The sequence below is a fragment of the Lissotriton vulgaris genome, chromosome 7 (assembly GCF_964263255.1).
Source record: "Lissotriton vulgaris chromosome 7, aLisVul1.2, whole genome shotgun sequence".
Classification (NCBI taxonomy): domain Eukaryota; kingdom Metazoa; phylum Chordata; class Amphibia; order Caudata; family Salamandridae; genus Lissotriton; species Lissotriton vulgaris.
Genome location: NC_141695.1, coordinates 775980164 through 776001098, shown reverse-complemented (window position 1 = coordinate 776001098; position 20935 = coordinate 775980164). Strand labels below are relative to the sequence as shown.

General features: G+C 44.2%; 1 protein-coding gene across 2 annotated transcripts in view; it reads left to right on the top strand.

The window, feature by feature from the left end:
• BAHCC1 (BAH domain and coiled-coil containing 1) overlaps positions 1-20935 on the top strand; it is a 332705-nt gene that overhangs the window by 107289 nt on the left and 204481 nt on the right. The gene's annotated exons all lie outside the window — the stretch shown is intronic.

Here is a 20935-nt window from a genome sequence, read left to right as displayed (position 1 = left end):
AGATTTTAACAACAAATATTTGGTTTCTAGCTCAAACGGTTCAAAAGTTACTAAAAATGCAACAACATGTGTTGTCGCGCAATATAAGTACCTTTGCAAAGCTGGACTGGTCATCTTTCTGCAGCTTATTGATATATTTGAGTGCTAAATTTGTACTAATGTAATGAAACCAAGGCCCAAAAAGTGTTACCAAGTTTAAAAACAAGCATCGGCATAGCCAATAGGTCTAGCCGTTGGGACTTTAGAAGTGTGTAGCCATGCAACACTTGATGTTTTTCAACCAAGGATATTGTGCTGGGTAACTAAACACTTCTAAGGTCCCAAAGGCGAGACCTATTGGCTATGCCAATGCTTGTTTTAAATACACAACACCCTCCCTGCGGGCTGTCCATGGCCCACCAGAAGGGTGATGTATGTATTAAAGAGGACAATTTGGGCCTGCCACAAGGTTTATTTTGAAAAGTCGAAATGGCAGTTTAAAATTGCACAAACAGGCTGCAGTGGCAGGCCTGAAAAACGTTTGAAGGGCTACTTAAGTGGGTGGGAAAATCAGTGCTGCAGAACCACTGGTAGCATTTAATTTAAAGGCCCTATGCACATGTAGTACCACTCTACCATGGCTGTACAAATAAATTAAATATGCTAACTCTGTATAAGCCAATTCTACCATATTTTATGGCGAGAGCACAAGTACTTCAGCACTGGTTGGAAGTGGTAAAGTGCACAAAGTCTTAAAAGCCAAGAAAAACATTCAGAAAACAGGAGGGTGTAGACAAAAAGTTTGAGGATGACCCTGCAGAAAGGGCTAAGTCAAACAATGTGTAAATGAACTTTTGTTTGTACACTACTCCAGAGTACTGGGTTACTCCAGTCTTCAAGTCCCTATACCACAAACACCATAAAACAACTATTTGTTTTTTTTAATCACATTATGATTACAATAAAGATGTAAAAAATTAAGCTTTGTGCAAACCTCTGTAGTAGAAAATTGGTTTAAATATTCCTGAAATAATAACGTTGCATTTTCCATTTTTACAACCCAGAAAATAAGTGGCCAGCGGCATATCGACCCCCAACTCAATTTTGCTAAGTATCTGTGAGTACTTAGCAAAATCTTGTGAGTTGCAGCCTGCCTGTGCCCCAGACTGCAGTGAGCAGAGTCCAGGAAGTGGTAAGGAGACAGACTAGTGCTGTCTCTTCCCAAAACAAAAGTTGTTTAAAAAATGATTTTCCCTTTCTGTGATTACTGTCTTTGCCTGTGGTTGTTACAGTTTAAAATTGTAGTTTTGACCAGCCTGTGATTGCCTATTTTATCACCTGTTTTGTGTTTTAAACTTGTGGTTTTTCCCTGCCCATGAATGCTCCCATTTAACGTGTTTAATTGTGGGATTTGAAGTCCAACCTCTGTAGTTTATCCCTCTCATTCCTTGGTGACAAATCTGTTTTCCCTCCAAATTTATCCTTTGCTCTGTGCTAAGACCTGTATGTTGAAACAGTGCACCCCCATCCACCATTTTGTGTTCACAAGCCAGTGAAACTCTACCCCTCCTTGCATCATCTGACACCTCTTTTTACTATACCGATCCCCTAAAGCAAACCTTTCTAAACTCTTCCCTCTGACTCCTCCCCTCAAACTCCTTTTTACTCATCCAAAAACCTCCTCCTACTGCTAAGACCTTAAGAAAAAAAATCCTTCACTCTTTTATCCCTCCACTATCCTTTTCAATCAAAATTAACAGACTAACATGTTCACTTCTCAAATTCCATATTCAACTATACTAATATACTACCCAAATAACTGAATAACATATCCACTACTCAAATTACTTCATATTTATACTATACCAATTTTTAACACTAATACTTTATGGATTCCGGAGTGGCATGCTACTCACCAGAAAAGCGCTTCAACACCCATCAGGGGTAACAAGTGCCATATGAATGCAAATCTTTCTTTCCCTTTTTATCCCTCTGCTATCCTTCTCATTCCAAGTAACTGACTAATATCCACCACTGAAATTACTTCATATTTCACCATATTAATTTGCCACTAATCCTTTATAGGCTTCCTGAATAGCGTGCGTCAACAAGCGCTATGTAAATACAAACCTTTGTCCTCCTCTATCCTTCTGCTATCATTCCAAATCCAAATAACTGACTAACCTATCCACCACTTAAAATGTACTTGCATGTTTCACTATACTAATTCAACACTAATCCTCTATGGGTCCCGGAGTAGCGCGCTACTCGCTGAAAAAGCGCTTCGACGCCTCGTCAGGGGTAGGAAGCGCTATATAAATGCAATTACAATACAATACAATGTGTGCTTTCAAGAGTTCCTTGCTCATTTAAGGTCCCTTCAACTAAGGTGTTTTCAGATCTTTTTATTGGCATATGTAAACGACACATCCGCCTTCTTGCTGTGTTCAGCTCACCTTTACTGGTGCAGGCAGCCCTTCCCTACATGCCCCCTCTTAAAACAGATTGTGAACCTTTGTAGTTGGCACTCTTCATTGGGCGCTACACAGAGGCAACTTAAATATAAATCTTTGGGAGAAGTTCCCAACACCTGCCTCTAAAATTAGTCAATACAGAAGACCGATTTCCGACTAACGTTACTCGTCCTTTATGCACTATGGGGCCGATTAGGATGGCAGACGGATTGCCCCCGCCGGGCTGGCGGTAGCCACCGCCGGCCCGGCCGGGGCAATCCGTCCGCCATTCTCCCTGAAATGACCCCCGCCACATTAGGATGGCCCACGGCAGACGGGATGACCGTCTGCAGCTTTTCCGCCGCGGTCGCCTTGCGACCGTGTGACGGAAAAGGTCTAATATGGTGGCGGTGTCTATCAGACACCGACAGCCATATTAGGATAGGCTTTGGGGAATGCCTTTCCGTGGTGGCAATGCCGCCACGGAAAGGCATACGGTCTTTGCTTTGGGGGCCCGTTGCGGGCCCCCAGGGTGAAGGGGGGGTGCACATGGGCGGTACCTATGGTACCCCCCAGCGTTTTAAAGTACAACATGGCAGGCACCGCGCGGTGCCTGTCCTGTTGTGCTTTGAAACGCACAACATGCATTTTTAGCATTGCGGCGGGCGGTGCTTTCAGCACCGCCAGCCGCAATGTTAAAAATGCAGGATGCACCCGCCACTGTGGCGGGTGCATCCTAATTCGGCGCACGGGACCTCCGCCATTATGGCGGACGGTCCCTTGCCACAACAGGATTGCGGACGAACAAAGTCCGTCCGCCATCCTAATGGTCCCCCATATTCATATGGGAGAGATTACCTTCGCCAACCAGACCTCTTTTTGACATGTCGACACACAAGAGGTGGAGCGCGGAGAGTTGTCACAGGCTTGTGAAAACATGTACTTACTTCCTATGTTGCAGGTTGAAGCTCTTGCGTCGTGATCACAACAGCCGTCTTGCAATGGCCTGAACTGCAACTCGCTATAACAGGACTGAAAAATCGACTTTATGACACAGGCATTGTTAATTCAACTACCCTGTTTGTTTTTCATCATATTAATGCAAGTAACCTCTAGTTCACTTGACCATCAAGGTAACATAAGAGTAAAATTAACTTAAACGGACAATAATGTTGACTCACTGCAAGTTTGTAAACAAATTAAAATTGCGAGATTTTAATTAAGCAAAAGTTTTTTGTGTTAAGATCATAAATACTGCGTGCTTCTGTTCAGGTTTTTCAATATGTCCGTCAGCTCAGAGAGCACACGCCCGGATAGCGACCACCTCCAATTTATAAGACGCTTAGCGTCACAGACATGGTCATAGCAATGGAAGAAAGACTGCAGCAGGATGGTTTATAGACTGAAAACCGGATAATTGTAAGATCAAGCATGGCGGCGGATGCAAGAGGTGCCACGTTCTTTTCTCGTTCATTGGACTGCAGTGAGCTCAGCTACCACGCGCCATCGTAAACAAAGTAGAAAACTTCTTCTGCCGCCCTTTTCAGGCGTCTGAGCCGCAGCCATGCGCAAACTAACGGGCGCCTTGCGCTGATGAGGAGAGGAGGAGGCAGCAGGGGGAGGGGAAGAGAGGAGGGGACCTGCGCCGGATTCCCTTGCGGGAGCGAGCAGGAACCATGTGTCAAAGCTCGCTCCCGTAAGGGAATCGCCAAACGTGCACGCGTTGCCATTGAAGGCAATGCAATGCGTGCACGTTTTTGGCAGCCAAACTGAATCGATGGCTAAAGGTCTTTTCCCTATGCAGTGCATGCGTGCCGCATAGGCGAGACCTAATAAATGAGTCACATTATGCCACATAATTTGGCTTTGCTTGCCACATAATGTACTGAGCCCTGCCGCATAATTTGGCCCTCTCCTCCCGCATTATTCCAGCGGCCCTGACTATAAGAAAGGTTGCACATAGCGTAAATAGGCTGTCACACTATGTGCAAAAAGATTTTATGAGTGTGTACATTATTTTCAGAAGCTATGTTTTAGTAGAATGCTGATTGTACTGAGTGCATACCCATTTTATTGGACAGATTGCATTTCTTTCAGATGGCACGCATCGTGGAGAGACGGCGTGCTTCTTCTTTAGCCGTGTCTCGCTTAATGGTAGACGAGTCCCTTCCTCCCCCTTTCAACCTGCAGCACTCAGCCATTAGGAACGGTTGTGTATTTCAATATAAAGTGTGGGAACTGTTTTGATCAAACTAATAAAAGCTCAGTAATGTCGTTCCCCGTTTCCTGTCCATTTCGACCTCAGGTTTGGTTTCATTTTGTTTTGGGATGGGGGTCGTGTTAAGTAGTACCTGGTGAGCAAGCCTTATATTACCGTAGTCTTTGTCGATTCAGTGTATTGCAAGTTAGGAGCTATATCATGTTATAGATATGTGTGGGTTTCTGCAGCTGTCTGGACGGCCTCTAAAGGCACTGGGTTGTCCAATTCCACAGCTCTCAAATAATGGCACAGCCAAGCTGTCAATAGTGCAGCAGGTGCAGTGGCTCCAGTGCCCCTGGGTTTTCGGGGTCCCCTGCACCCCTAGTATAGCAGTTAGTTCACTATCAAACCCGGGATTGTGAGCCCCCCTATTTTCTTGTTTGCTCTAGGGTTAGTTACGAGCTCTGGCAGACGCGCATGCGCGGTCCCTCGGACCAGAAAAACCCCTTAACAATCACAGTGCACGTTAATTTATCTGGATGCGTAATGATTTTTTACTTTTAATAGTTTCTATTTTCCCTTGTGATTCCGATCGTTTCCATATCTCTATATTTTTATCTTCCTGCCGGCTGCGGGATGTTTTTCCCTTTTATGGTTGGAGATTCTCTGCTACAGTTCAGGGCTCCTGCCCACGCTTGAGGGTACCGGCGTGGCCCCCGAGGGGCTGCAGTCTAGCACTAGAATAGTAGAGTGAAGCCCAGTATGGGTTAGTGTGACCAAATGATGAGAAAGAGACGTGAGCACAAATGACCCACAGGATGCAGCACAAGTAGTGCAACTCACTCAAAAAGTATAGCCACACTGTTAGCCACTATAGGCCACAGTGTACACAGCCAGGCTAGTGTCATTCACTCAAAGGACAGGGGCGTGTGTGAGTCAAAGACAGGGCAGGGCCATGACAGTGCGAGTGACTCATAGAACACACAAAGGATGCATCGAGCTCGATGAAGCTCACTAAAATATGCACTAGTGCAGATCACTGAAAGGAAACAGCTGGGCAAGTGTGACTCACAGAGGGACTGAGAGGGACTGAGAAGGGCTAGCGCTTGTTACTCGCAGCTTATATCCAGGATAGGTCCTAGACCTCTCCGCGGCATTCGACACGGTCTGCCACCGCACCCTAGTACGGCGCCTCAGCAACGTCGGAATCCAGGACAAGGCGCTGGAGTGGATCACCTCCTTCCTCGACGGGAGAACACAGAGAGTCCGCCTACCACCGTACAAGTCAGAGGCCACCGAAGTCATCTGCGGCGTCCCCCAAGGATCATCTCTGAGCCCCACCCTCTTCAACGTCTACATGAGCCCCCTCGCGGCCATCGTACGCAAACACAACCTCAGCATAATCTCCTACGCCGACGACACCCAGCTGATCCTCTCCCTGACCAACGACCCCGCCGCCGCCAGAGCCAACCTGCACGAAGGGATGAAAGAGGTAGCCGAGTGGATGACGACCAGCCGCCTGAAACTGAACTCGGACAAGACGGAGGTCCTCATCCTGGGCTCCTCTCCCTCCGCCTGGGACGACTCCTGGTGGCCTCCCGCCCTGGGCACCGCACCCAAACCGACAGACCATGCACGCAACCTGGGCTTCATCCTGGACTCCTCCCTCTCCATGACCAGGCAAGTCAACAACGTCTCCTCGGCATGCTTCAACATCCTACGCATGCTACGGAAGATCTTCTGGTGGATCCCCACCGAGACCAGGAAGACCGTCACCCAGGCCCTCGTCACCAGCCGACTGGACTACGGCAACGCCCTCTACGCCGGGACCACCGCCAAGCTCCAGAAGAGACTCCAGCGGATCCAGAACGCCTCAGCCAGACTCATCCTCGACATCCCACGAACCAGCCACATCTCCGGACATCTGCGAGACCTTCACTGGCTCCCCGTCAACAAAAGAATCACCTTCCGCCTCCTCACCCACGCACACAAAGCCCTACACGACCAAGGCCCGAGCTACCTCAACAGCCGAGTCAACTTCTACGCTCCCAAACGCCACCTCCGATCAGCCAACCACGCCCTCGCCGCCGTCCCCCGCATCCGAAGAGCGACTACAGGAGGAAGGTCCTTCTCCCACCTGGCCGCCAAGACCTGGAACTCCCTCCCGACCGACCTGCGCCTGACCCAAGACCACCTCTCCTTCAGGAAGAAGCTGAAGACCTGGCTGTTCGAGCAGTAGCGGCTCCCCCCCCCCCAGCGCCTTGAGACCCCACGGGTATGTAGCGCGCTTTATAAGTGTCACTGATTGATTGATTGATTGATTCATACAAAGAATAGAGTGAGGCTAGCACCGGCTACTCAAACTATACGGCATGATTCACACAGGGATACAAGGCTTGTGCAACTTACACGAGGGGCAGAGAAGGGCTAGCAATAACCACTTGAAGCCTAGAGCCAGTTTGGAGATATGCAGGCAAAGAATAGAGTGGGACTAGCGCAGGCTACTCAGAGTATACAGCAGGGCTAGTGTGATTTACACAGGGATACAAGGCTTGTGCGACTCACACGAGGGACAGAGAAGGGCTAGCAATAGGCCCTCAGAGCCTAGAGACAGTATTGAGCTATGAAGGCAAAGGATAGGGTGGGGCTAGCACAGGTTACTCCAAGTATACTGCCAGAACCATAAAAGAGTGTGCCTTCTCAGGAGAAGAGCAAGCATGGAGAATCAGACTTGATTCTTTAGAAAACCCTCACTCACCAACCTAGTTGGTGACATGCTTCATCATCAGGCCCCACCAGGAAGGCCGAGTGCCTCCCAGGTGTGTTTCAACGTCAGAATTACTGCAGAGCTGGTTAGTGTTATTTGAGTGACAAGTGAAAGTTGTTGTGTAGTGGTTTAAAAATGTCTAGCTTGCGTCCAAAAATAATTGTATTAGTTGGCCAACCATACACGAATGAAAACAAAGCGAGAGATGGATGAGCTGGAAAGATTAATCAGCTATGTCTCACTGTGCGTGGTCAACATGTTTCTGCCTATATGATGCTAATGGCCAGGCATTCTTCAGGACCAAAGTGTGAACCTCAGCTGTATGTGCGCGCTAAGGCCCACCCTAACCCTGAGGTCCAAAGTGTGTAATAAATCAAAATTTATAGTAACCTACTGTTACTGAGAAGTTCTTCCTTTTTGGAGGAACCTAATTACATATGCGGTGTAATGATTAATCACACCATGGGTCTCGGAAGGGGGGTGATGGCTAGTAGGCACACCACCGTCAAAGTCAAGCACCCGCTCGGTACCTACTGCAACCCTTAATAACCGGACCCCGCCGATTTACTCAAACTTTACGGCAGAGCTGGTGTTATTAACACAAGGGTGCAACAAGGCTTGGGCGACTCACACAAGCGACAGAGTAGGAAAGTGCTGGTTACTTAAAGCTTATAGCCTGCATGGTACTATCTATGCAAAGAATGGAGCAGGGCTAGCACGGGTTACTCAAGTTTTACAGCAGGGCTAGTGTGATTTACTCAAGGATGCATCAAGGCAAGTGCGACTCACACAACATACAGAGAAGGGTTAGCACTAGTCACTCGACGACGACATCCGATGAAGAGCTATGCACGGAAAGGATAGAGTGGTGCTAGCTCAGGTCACTCAATGTATACAGCAGGGCTAGTGGGATTTACTCAAGGATACAACAGGGTTTGCACAATTCCCTCCAAAGGACACAGCAGGTCTAGTCCTGTTTGCAAGACATATAAAACTGAGTTTAATGGCTCAGACAGAGAGCAAAACTAGGAAAGGCTACTCAAATGATAACTCATGTATAACGAGGGTTACTCTGAAGCATACAGCAGGCCGTCTCAGCTCACCGAAATAAAGCAAAGGCCAAGCCCGGCTCGCTCAAGCTTTGGAAGATTAGTAGTTAGTTGTTCTCAAAGGATACATTTTGACAACAGCTTTCCCTCTCAGGCTAGGGCAGGGTTAGCAAGCCTCACTCAAAGGACGGAGCAGGGCTAGAATGTCTCACTCAAGAGATAGAGCAGGACAAGTGTGTCTCGCTCAGATGATACAGCTGGACCACATTTCACCACTGTAAGGCTAGAGTAGGGTTAGTAAGCCTTACTCTAGGATGGGGCGGGGCTAGAATGCCATATTCAAGAGATAAAAGAGGACCAGTTTGGCTCGCTTCGAGTGACTTGCTCAGATGGAACAGCTTGATTACAGGTCTCTCCTCTCAAGCAAGTGTATGGTTAGTGAGCTTTACTCAAATGATGGAACAGGGGCAAGTATGCCACATAAAAGAGATGAGAGCTAGTGTGGTCTCTCAGATGATACAGCTGGACCACATTTCACCTAAGGCTAGAGCAGGGTTAGCAAACCTTACTCAAAGAATGGAGCAGGGCTAGAATGGCATATTCAAGAGATAAAAGAGGAAAAGTGTGGCTCGCTTAGAGTGACTCGCTCAGATGGAACAGCTTGATTACAGGTCTCTCCTCTCAAGCAAGTGAATGGTTAGTGAGCTTTACTCAAAAGATGGAACAGGGCAAGTATGCCACATTAAAGAGATGAGAGGACTAGTGTGGTCGCTCACATGATACAGCTGGACCACATTTCACCACTCTAAGGCTAGAGCAGGGTTAGCAAGCCTTACTCAAAGGATGCAGCAAGGCTAGTCTGCCTCACTGAAGAGCTAAAGCAGGGCAAGTGCACAGATGACATGGGTAGACCACAGTTCTCCGCTCTCAGGTAGGGTTAGCGAGCCTTACTCGTAGGATGGAGCAGGCCGAGAGTGCCTCACTCAAGCGATAGAGCAGGAACAGTGTGGCTAGCTCAGATCATGCAGCTTGACTATTGCAGCTCGGTAGAAGGACTCACATGCCAGGTGTCACTCTTCACCTCATTTCTGTAAATTGGGGCTCAGAGTGGCACAATTCAAGGTACACAGAGTAATGAGAATCCATTAATCGAATATGGGGTGCAGTATCGTAAGAATTCGGTGAATCTGCTGCACTGTGCAATTGCAATATGCTGTTCAGTTAAAAATGAGACTTGGAACACACTGACAGCTGGAGATCTGTTTATTGGCAGAATATAGGGTGCAGTGAGGCAGTGCTTGAGATGTATCATCGGAGCCATATGGGGTAGAGAGCAGGTAGGCTGGAGGCGCGGCTTCAGGCTGGGGGGTAGATAGCAGGTAGGCTGGAGGCGTTGCTTCAGACTGGGGAGGTAGAGCGCAGGTAGTGGGATTAAGAGAGGGAGGCTGCCGGGGATTTTCTCAAACGTACATACACTAACCGTATGGTAGAGATTGGGCAGAATGGACGGGCTTCGCCAGGGCAACATAACTGTAGTTCGGGGGGGGGGGGGGGGGGCTGCACTACTGGACTGTGGAGTAAACAGCTGGCAGGTTGAGGGGCTTCCTTAGAGCCACTCTACTGAGCTGTGGGGTGGGTGCAAAACTTTGGGATTCGATTGCTGGAATTTGGAGGCCGTCGTTGACAGGCTGGAGGTGCGCCGACCGAGCTGTGTGGTGTATATTCCTTGAAAGATTGACAGGGCCATGAAATAACGTGCACGGAAAGACCAAATAATGCGGCAGGATAGACTAAAATATGCTTCGAGAAAAGGCAAGTTATGAGGCTTAATGCGGCACATTTTGTGATTCTATTGCAGCATTATTTGTTCATTTTTACACTTCTTAACAATGGGCATACGGGTCATTATCAATTGAACATCCTAATATAGCATAAATTAAGAGAAAAATTACCACTTAATCTTTGTAATGGGCCTTCTACTGCAGGGCAACACGTGTTGCCATGTTTTCACTACCCATTGATCAGTGTGAGCTACAAACAACTTTTTTTTAAATTAAAATCTGTACAATATGCAGCAGGTGTGGCAAATAAATATTTACTCAGAAAACCCGGCCGACGCAGAATCGCATAATTCTAGTGGCCCTGAATGTAGGATGTACTTAGGTCAAGTAGGGAGGTGAATTGGCTGAGCTGTGGGGTTCTTATTATGGGAAATTATCACACACGTGTCACCCTCAATGCGTCAGTTATAGTAATGGCAGAGTTCGTGGCCTGGTTTTTGGCGTGTTCGGGGCGCAAGGAACCTGGTACTTTTGGTCACCATGTCCTGTTTCCTCAAAACAAAAAACGTTAACGATGACAAAGGAGGTAGTGCGAGGGGCTAATAGGAACGTCCTAAAAGGCAGACCGGCCTAGAGGAGAATTCTGGACGTTGTTTGATGTCCGCGGCTTCTCCCTGCTCTTTCGTTTTTTGATAGACAGTGGCCGTCGTGGCTTTGGGATTTTTTTCCATTTAGGGCAGCTCTCGATGGATTAGTACAATTAGCCATTAGTGCCCAGCAGTTCTACCTTTGCTCACGACGCACAGTGAGTGACAGACACTGCTTGCTGACTCTGAAGAGTTGTCTGCTGCCGGCCTGCACTGGGCTGAGGACAAGAGGAAAGTTTCCTGCATCAACCGTCACAACCCCTGCAAAAACTCATCAGTGACCCCAAGTGATCGGTCATGGTAAAATATAGGATGAAGTCAAGAAGGTAACCCATATTGATGCTGCAGACACCCCCAGTGGTCACATAGATTATGTCATTGCCTAAGATCATTAAGGAAATAAGACAATCATTAGGGTAGCGGTGGCATCCACTGCCCAGTTAGTAAGGCATTGGCTGTGGTCCTAGAATAAGTCAAGGGGCACTGGTGGCGTATCGCCACCTATTTGCCGGCCTTCTTACAGCATTGTCTGAGGTCAAGGCGAGCAAAGGGACACTGGTGCAGCCATAACTGCCTGCAAGAAAACCCGCCGCCGCATTGTCATTCAGTTGAACCTTGCTGGGCTGTGGACAAGACAATTCTACCAGCGCACTACACAAACACCCGCAGACATTCATTGATATAACAGTGACACCCAACGGCCGGGCACGGTGTAGAATTATTCTGTAGGAAGCAGACAATCAAGGCAGCAGCGACACCCATTGGTGATTCAGGTGCATTGGCTGAGGTGCGGACTCGTTGACATTGACGCTGTACTCGCACCCAGTGGCAATTTAGGGCATAGCCAGGGCTGAGTGAGGTTCAGAAGGAACAGCCAGATATAAATGCAAGAGTGCTACCCACCGGCCATTTTCAGTAAGGCATTGGATGAGTCTTTTTAAGTTCAAAATGATTTTATTAAGTTAAAGGATTACAACAATGTAAAAGGTACAATAATAGCAAAAGAAAGAGTTACATACAATATATCAATGTTAAAGTGGGTAAAAAAGAGAAACCTAAGTAAAATACAGTCAGCTATAACATGTACAAATCAAAGAACAGTTATGTATAAGATATCGGTTAAAGAGGAAACTTATGATATACAAACATTTGCAGTAAAAAGTACAGTTTAGGATAAACTACATTATAACAGTATGAGGGAAGTCATGGATGTTAAGGTACTTCTTGTTGGCGAGGATTATGTAACAGAGAACTACTAGCGCTCATGTCAATGAACAACGTAACAGGTGTCCACAAGTTTAAACGTTTCGTTGCCATGTGTAACGGGTATACAAATGTCGTATCCAATCTGTGATTATAACAAACAGCATACCACCATGCTTGATAAGATAATTTAGTGAAGTCTTTCCAATTTTTATTCACTTGTTGAAAGGCTACTGCCAATAATAAACCTACGATCTTGACATTAGAGTCGTAACCTACCCAAATAGGGGAAAAACTTCCTAAAAAGATATGTGACAAAGAGAAAGTGTGATTGGAGTTAAAGATGGAGTTAATTTGAGACCATACCCTTTCCCAAAAATCTTTAACAAGTTTTCAGTGGAAAAGCATGTGACAAAGGTTAGCACGAGGTGATGAGCAGGACCAACAAGTATCTGGAAGATGAGTGTCGTGTACTAAGAGTTAATGGAGAAAGTAAGAGCCTATTATATATAAAAAAAGAGTATCTGTGTGGTGTTTGCAGCCCTAGAGGATTTCTGAATTTTAAGCCATATATTATCCCAAAAATCCACAGTCCAAGACCCTTCTAAATCTTTTTCCCATAAAGTCTCTACTTTGGTTTTTTCTCTTAAATCAGATGAGGTATGAAGAAATGTATATATAGTGGATGCCTTGGAGTTGTTAACAATAAGGGATCTTAAGTTAAAAGGGGGTAGGGGAGGAGGCGGAATTATCTTAGAAGTATATTTAATTATAGGGATATATACAGACTGCGGTTTACGTGTGAAAGATAAATATTCCTGAAATGAGAATGGTGAAAGAAAAGATTGTTCAAGTGTGGTCCAGAGAGGTTGACTAACAGAAGGTTCAGAAAGCCATTTTGACGCTTGATGCAATAAGAAGGATTTATGATAATTAGGGAAGTCAGGGAAATTTGTCCCACCTTCCGTTTTTGGACGAATCAATTTTGATATGGATATACGCAATTTCTTATTACTCCACATGAAGGAAGATAAGATGGAATTAAGCTTTTTAAAATATTTTGAAAGGACAGATATTGGAATATTAGAAATTGTGTATAAGACTATGGGAGATAGCATAATTTTTATGGTGTCTAAGCGACCCCACCAAGACAAATATAAGGGGTGCTAGTTTGTTGTTAAAGATGACAGTCTTTGTATACAGTCATCCAAACAGCAAGATATCTTTCCTGGTATAGAAGAAGTAAAGTTTAGTCCTAAATATTTAATATATTGAGGACTCCACATGAATCCTGAAGTAATAAAGTCAGCTTTAAAAGTGTATTTGGTGAGGGGTAAGATCTCACACTTATCCTTATTTAATTTGTATTCAGAGACAGATGCAAATGAGTCAACTTCTAAAAAAGTGGGAAGGGAGGTCTGAGGCTGTTAGAGGAATAAAAGGACGTCATCAGCATAAGCCGCCATTTTAACAGTGGTGTCTTTGAAAGTAAAATCGTGAATATTATCATTTTGGCGAATCCTCAGCAAAAAAGGTTCTAGGGCAATATTAAAAAGAAAAGGGGAAAGAGGGCAGCCCTGTCGGACACCTCTACCTACATGAAAGTAGGATGACACCGCATTATTTGCTGATATATCTGCTCTTGGATTAGAATACAAAATAGATATTAAGGCATTGATTTTTGGGCCAAAACCAAACCATTTTAGTGTGCGAAAGAGATAAGGCCATTCAACTCTTTCGAATGCTTTTTCTGCATCCAAGGCTATGGCTGCTAATGAATGGGTAGTATGTGAGGCTTTAGAAAGAATATTGAAGAATAAGCGAGTATTGTTTGTGATGAGTCGTCCTTTAACAAAACCAGATTGCTCAGAACCTAACAAGTCAGACATATGAGATTGTAGACGCAGAGCCAAAGCTTTTGAGAACATTTTATAGTCAATGTTTACCAAAGAAATGGGGTGATAGTTTTTGAAAAATTGGGGGTCTTTGCCTTCTTTAGGTATGATACAAATAAGGGCATCTGAAAAAGAACCTTAAGATTCACTAGATTGTAAGAAGTATTGTATTGTGAGAGTATGCAGTTTCGGAATAAGTAAGTGTGCAAAGTGAGTGAAAAATTCCACAGGAAAGCCACCTGGGCCCGGAGCTTTGTCCTTTTTAAGGGTTTTTAAGGCGTCAAGGAGTTCCTTCTGTGACAAGTCAGATTCTAAAGGTGATAGATCTGAGTGCGTATTGGGAGGATGTGTGATCCTGGAGATAAATTGGGAAATGGTTTGATCAGAGGAAAGAGTTTCAGATGAATAAAGTGACTTGTAAAAATGGAGGAATTCATTTAGAATGTCTTCATCTTTGAATTTCAGCTGATGATTTTGATCAAAGATAGATTCTAAATTAAGTTTATTTTGTTTAAACTTTAAATAGTTAGCTAATAATTTTCCTGCTTTATTCTGACCACCATAGTACTTTGCATTAGATTTTAACAAATAATTGGAAGCGTTGTTAGTTGTATCTTGATTAAATTGGAATTTAGCTTTTATAAGGTCAGATAAGCAATCTTTTGATTTGGAGGAGTAATAGGATTGTTCTAACTTTTTAATTTTGGTCAAAGAGGCAGTAGTAGCTATTTGCGCTGAGGCCTTAAAGGCGTCCCAAACCACATGAAAAGGTGTGCTATCCCCTTGATTAAAAAGAAAATATTCATTAAAGAAGGATGTAAAAGATAATGTGAATATTGGATCTAAAAGCAAAGTGTTATTAAAGCGCCATTTACGAGAAGCTGGAGGTTTCGGCAAGACATCAAGGTGAATGGTGATGGGAGCTTGGTCCGATATTAAGATGGATTCAATATCTGCAGCCACTAATGATTAAGAAAGATTATGGAACATAAAAAAATAATCCAATCGCGATTGAGTATGGTGTACTGGTGAATAGAAGGTATATTCCCTTAGTGTGGGGTTACATAATCTCCAGGCATCTGTGAGTTTGTGTTGTCGAATCATTTGTGTGAATGATTTGTGAGATTTATGAGGGACAAAAGGAGTTGAGGAATTTCGATCAATGAAGGGGTCAAAGGTTTCTTTGCAATCTCCTGCACGGATAAAGTTATCATCATAGTTTTGTTTAATTTGTTGGGACAGGGAGGTCCAGAAGGAAGGATCTCCCACTGTGGGTGCATACATATTCAATAAAGAGAGCTGGACATTGTCTACCAAAAGTTTTACAAATAGCCATCTACCTATTTGATCTGCATATTGTGATAGTACTTTAACCAAAAGTAATTAAAAAAAAAGAATAAGTACACCATTACGTTTGCCATCACCCGGGGAGAAAAGGACCTCGCCTACCCAACCTCTCTTCAACTTGGCAGATTCTTCAGCTGAGAGATGAGATCCTTGTATGCATGCAATATCTGCTCCTAGTTTAGTTAAATGAGTCAAAACTCTCTGACGCTTAATAGGTGAATGTAAACCTCTGACATTCAAGGATATCATTTTTAACAGCATAAAATAAAGCTGTAGTAATGTAATGAATACCGAATTGAACAAAATGTTGAGTACATGAAAACATTTCTATTGATAAACCAACTGTATAAGTAGTGAAACTTTTGAAAAAAGGAAAAGAAGAAAAAGAACAAGACACAATGATTATACAATGTTTGAAAGTTAAGAAAGCATTGAAAAAAAGAAGGAAGGTGGGGTAAATAGAAGTACAATTGGATAACATAGAGCAAGGAAAAAAGTAAGAGAGAGATGGAAAGGAGGGGTAGTGGTACAGAAAGTAAAAAGAACAAATGAGAGAAAAGACTTACATATATTCCAGGACATATGAAGGGTGGGAGGGTGGGAGGCCGCACGGAACAATGACGTGCCCTAGACCCATATGGGGAGACAGGAGAGGAAGACCGTGCCAAAGGACTGTAAAAACATGAGGGAAGGAAGAACACGCGAAGAGCAACCTGTGTGGAAAAAGAAAAAGATTAAGTATATAACTAGAACAATAGAAGGAAAAGTAGTTCCATGTTTACATAGAAATAGTTTACACACGAGGCAATAAAAATAAAAGTGAAAACTAATGAGAACAAGGAATCATAACAATATCTAAAACAGTCTATGAGAGGCTCGTTGAGTATGTCTGTGACTGAATCATAAGCAAGGTGAGGCACAGGAGAAGGTAGGAAAACAGAACAGAAACAAGAATACAAGAATGTCTATATGAAGTTAGATGCAGAAGAGGTATCCATTGAATCAGCCTGATAGGAATAAAGGAAGCTCTTAAGTTTTAGTGGATCCTCATAAGTGGTAGTCTTATTGTTAATAGTCACTTTAAAAAGGCATGGATGAAAGAGACCATATCTTGCGCCTATCGAGCGTAACTGAGGTCTCAATGCAAAAAATTCCTTGCGACGGTCTGCTGTCGGTTTAGCATAATCTTGAGTGAAAAATAGGGAATTCCCCGACCAGGTAATTTTATTCAACGCTCTAGCTGCAGATAAAATAAGTCAGTGTACTCAAGAAAATATAATATCACTCCCCTTGATTTTTCTCATTGAGGAGGCAGATGCCAGATGTGACATTGAACCTAATTGATGAGCCCTTTGGATGTTCAGTTTGGTACTTTCCGGAAGCTTGAGTAGTTTGGGAATGAAAGCCTTGAAGAAAGCAATTTGATCTGACCCTTCTGTCCCCTCTGGCAAGCTATAACTGCGAAGATTATTCCTCCTATTTCTGTTTTCTAAATGTTCTATTTGTTTGTGCAAGGTTGATACCTGAGAGCATAATGAGTCTATTTTGGAAGTAGAAGAGTTTAAGGAGTCAATATTTTGTTCCAGGGTGGTGACACGTTGCTCCACACATGACCATTTATTGGAAAGTTCCTGGAGTGTAGAAGTGGTTTCTTCAACAAATGGGCGTAAGGCCCTAATTTCCTCTAGCAATAGGTCCATTGTGACTGAAGAGGATTGTTTAGGAGGAGAGGGAGGATCTTTCGTCAATCGCTTAGTTGACACTTTAGTACCACCAGAGGCCAGAGTTGTCACCGTTGTTGATGCACTTTTTGGCGAAGAATTAGCTGGGTCATCCATATCTTAAGCACTGGTAGCGTGAACTAGTATGGAGTAAAATTCCTCGGGATGAAGATTTAGGTTGAAGTGACCCTTTAAGTTGCCTTCCCATGAAAAGAATAGAGACCACAACAGAAGACCAGTAGTCGTGCAGTCTCAAATTACAGATTCTGTAGAATGAGCTTCAAAGTACAACAAAAAACATGCAAGTAGTCCTATAAAGCACGTAGAGCTAAGTAAAGTCCCGCAATATTGTAGATATATAAATATATAAGTAAAAATGCATCAAAGAATCATTGAAGGTGGATTAAATGATGTCTGAATTAAACTAAGAAGAAACGTGCTTAAAAACATACTATAGATAGCATTGGAGAGCAGTACAAATATAAGAGAAAGTATACATTGCTTATACAGGGAATAAACAAGAAGTAAAGCATCTGAGGGTGACAATACAATAAACAGGATTTAATTATATATTACATTATGAGTGAGCCAAAAGTTCCATAGGAAGTTCCATAAGAAAGCAAGCAGCACGTTGGTAGGGGTTCAAACACAATGCCTCATAGAATGAGAGTCAACAGTTATTATAACTGTGGGGACTGCTTAAAAGCTGACACTATGGCAGTTCGAGTGTCATTTATATTTCATTAGGTTGCATTAGAGGACGCTGATCGAGGTACCGCATAGGATAAAATCTCCGTTGTCTGAATGAAGAAAGATTAAACAAAATGGCGGGTAAAGGCTGAGGAAAACTGTTGCGCACTGAAACTGAGGCAATCACTGTCTGCAGTCCTCAGGGTAAGCCTTGAACAATAATGCCTGCAATGCCCTGCAAATACCTGTGGGATGTTCAGGAGAGGAGCATCACTCAAAACATCAAAGGCGTTTCAGGAGACCGTCAGCGCCCCTCTCAAAATGGAGGTCGGGAAGCCAGGAGAGCCGTGTCAGAAGTTCAACTCCAAAACAACAGGCATATTACGAGATGCGGAGCTTCAGAATAAATCTCAGGAGGCTCCTGGATAGTTCATGCACTACATTCTCCACTCTGGAGTCAATGCATGAGGAAGAAGCGCTGCGTTAGTCCGTCTCCGCTCCCGTCTCCTCCGGAGAACTACGGAACCGCCGCCATCACCGCCGGGTGCAAGCCACTCCTCCATTGGATGAGTCTTGAATGTGTTAAGGGGCATCATTGGAACATGGCCACCTTGTGGTCAGTGTGAGTAAACCATTAGTAGGGTCAAGTAGAAGGAATGCATAAACATGTTACAGCCAATAATCTGGGATTGACTAGGATGCTAAAGGGTGCTAAATTGTGTTTTATTCCTATCTCACTCCTGACTTTCTGTTGCTTCCGTACATTTTCTCTCAATAAAAGCAGTGGGAAATTGCAACATTTTCAAAAGCGGTGAGAAATTTCTAAAACGTCTATTTTCTGCAGTGAATGAAGAAGCGTGTGTTTTCTGCAGAAAGATCTGCAGTCCAGGTCTGGGCTGTCACTAGTGATGGGGTACTTCCACCACCATTAGTGTGAAGGAGATCAGGAATGCCTGGCTGCGCTGTGGTGCAGCCAGACATGTGCCGCACAGACTTCCTGGCATGGAGATCACTAGGATGGACTCCTCCCTTGGCCTAAATTTAGTAATTGCTCCCTTTTGGAGAAGGATCAGAAGGGAGGGGGCGATGCGTTGGCTATCCCCCATCAAAAAGTACGGACTGGATTCCATTTTGAACATACCTCAATTGATTCAGGCCAGGAGAATTCGGACCAGTAGCCAATCCTCAAAAATCCTGCGCTTGTGGAACAGAGACAAGGGTTCGAAGCTGGACATGGCCAGTAAGATTCCTCAGAAGATGGAACACCAATTCAGTCATGTTTTAGGATCGAAAAGAGCATCATACTAGTGGGTAACTGCATTAGTAAGGGCGTGAGTGGTTACCTATTTGGTAATCCTGGATATTGCAATGTTGTTGTTTCCCAGTCTCTTTGGTGCCTTGCCACTTTGCACAGGTGTTCTAACCATGCTGTCCACTTGTCAAGCAACAAGTATTGGCAAAGTCAATAGGTCCTGACCATGGAAAATGTGCACAGTGGTCATCTTGGCACCGTAATTGTAAATATTCTTACAAAATTAGTTAGAAGATGTCTGCCGCATCCATGTTAGACTTCTATGATTGCATTTTGCAAGTTTTAATAAATCCCCTACAAAGATGACTACCGTAGATGCACTCTAAAGTTATCTGTATCCAAGTCCTAAACATAATGATACTTGCTGCTTAAAAGGATGTAAAGGAACCCTCCCATGGGTTGAAGAGGCGGGCTAGCATAGAGAGAACGCCACCTTTAGTTGCAACATGGTAAACATTTAGTGAGTCACTTTGGTGACCCAGTGACACGAAGGAAAATCTCCAACCTTAACACAAACGGCATTGCTACTACTCCAAGGTTATTAGTACTATTGGTAGGCCATGCACGGTCAGTCACCAGCAGTGTTGGTCATCTGTTATTAGGGTATGAATTGGGGACTGTGCCTGCCTACAGTGATCTACCGCCCAGTTGAGAGGCCATGGATTGAGTAGGCAGGTAGGCTGGACTGTTCCCCCTTGCTTTCTGCAGCGTGGCTTAGCTATTTGAGTTAATGCTCACAAGTAGTCTGCAGGGCTAGATGGCTGATTGCACAATCCCGGACTGAGCAGAAACTGCAGAATTTGCTTCGCTTCTCTCTCTGTTGAGCACTTTTCTGTCAACATCAAGTTTAATAACCCATCGAAAAACGAATTTGTAGGCCTGGCTTCCAAGCCGGCACGCACCTGTTGTAGGAGAACAGAGCCATCATTTTCCACAGTGCTTCAGGCGTGGAAACCACAAGCGTGTCAACAAAATGGAGTCTGATTCCTCAAGGGCAAGGTCCGGGAGTTCAGGTCAGACTTGTTTTTTCTCTTGGACCACCCTAATGTTGCTCAAACGGTGAGTAGCAGAAGTCAGTCCAGCGGGCAGAGTTGTGATACACAGAGGGTGGCAGGCTTTTTTATATGTATTATCTACACACCCGTTGATTGATGTCACAGTAGATAAAAAAACACATAGCAGGTGCCATCGAAGTAATATTCTGGAATGCCTATTGGTGGTGATTGTTAATGATGTAGGACCGGATAAAGCGAACTCTGCACCCTTTAAAAGATTGATTAAGCAATACCTGATTGACTTTTTTTATGTTAGGTAGGTCCTATTGTCAAATGCTTATTACACTACTTTGAGAACTAATTGTTCTTACATGATACAGAGACTTTGGCCTTGAAAAACCTCACAGCATACATGCCCAAGCAAAACCCGTGTCAGTGGAGCAAGTAGCACAATAACAGATACAAATAATAATACAATACAACTCTTGATGTTTACAAATTCAGGGTTTAGTTTGAAAAATCAAGAAATGTTATCATTAGAAGTGAATAGCAATACAGAATGCTGTTTTCATCTTTCCAAAACATGTGCATACAAAATCTGGGTGGCGTAGTTGAACCCAGAGGAAACAACTGGCCTGTTCATGACTTATTCAAACTTGAATATGCGCTTAACCCCATTGGGCAAACAACACGCCCCATGCACAGCAGGGGATTGACCGCTTGCAGCAGTGCTTGCCGCAAGGCCTGGCCAGAGGCCAAATCCCTACTGCACACGTCCGAAGACCACAGAGAGAGGGGAAGTTGGCTGTACGTTTCCCAAAGGGGTTGGGTGTATGCTCAAGTTTGAATATGATTAAAAAAGAAAAACAGAAATTCACAAAAAAGGTTAAAGTGAC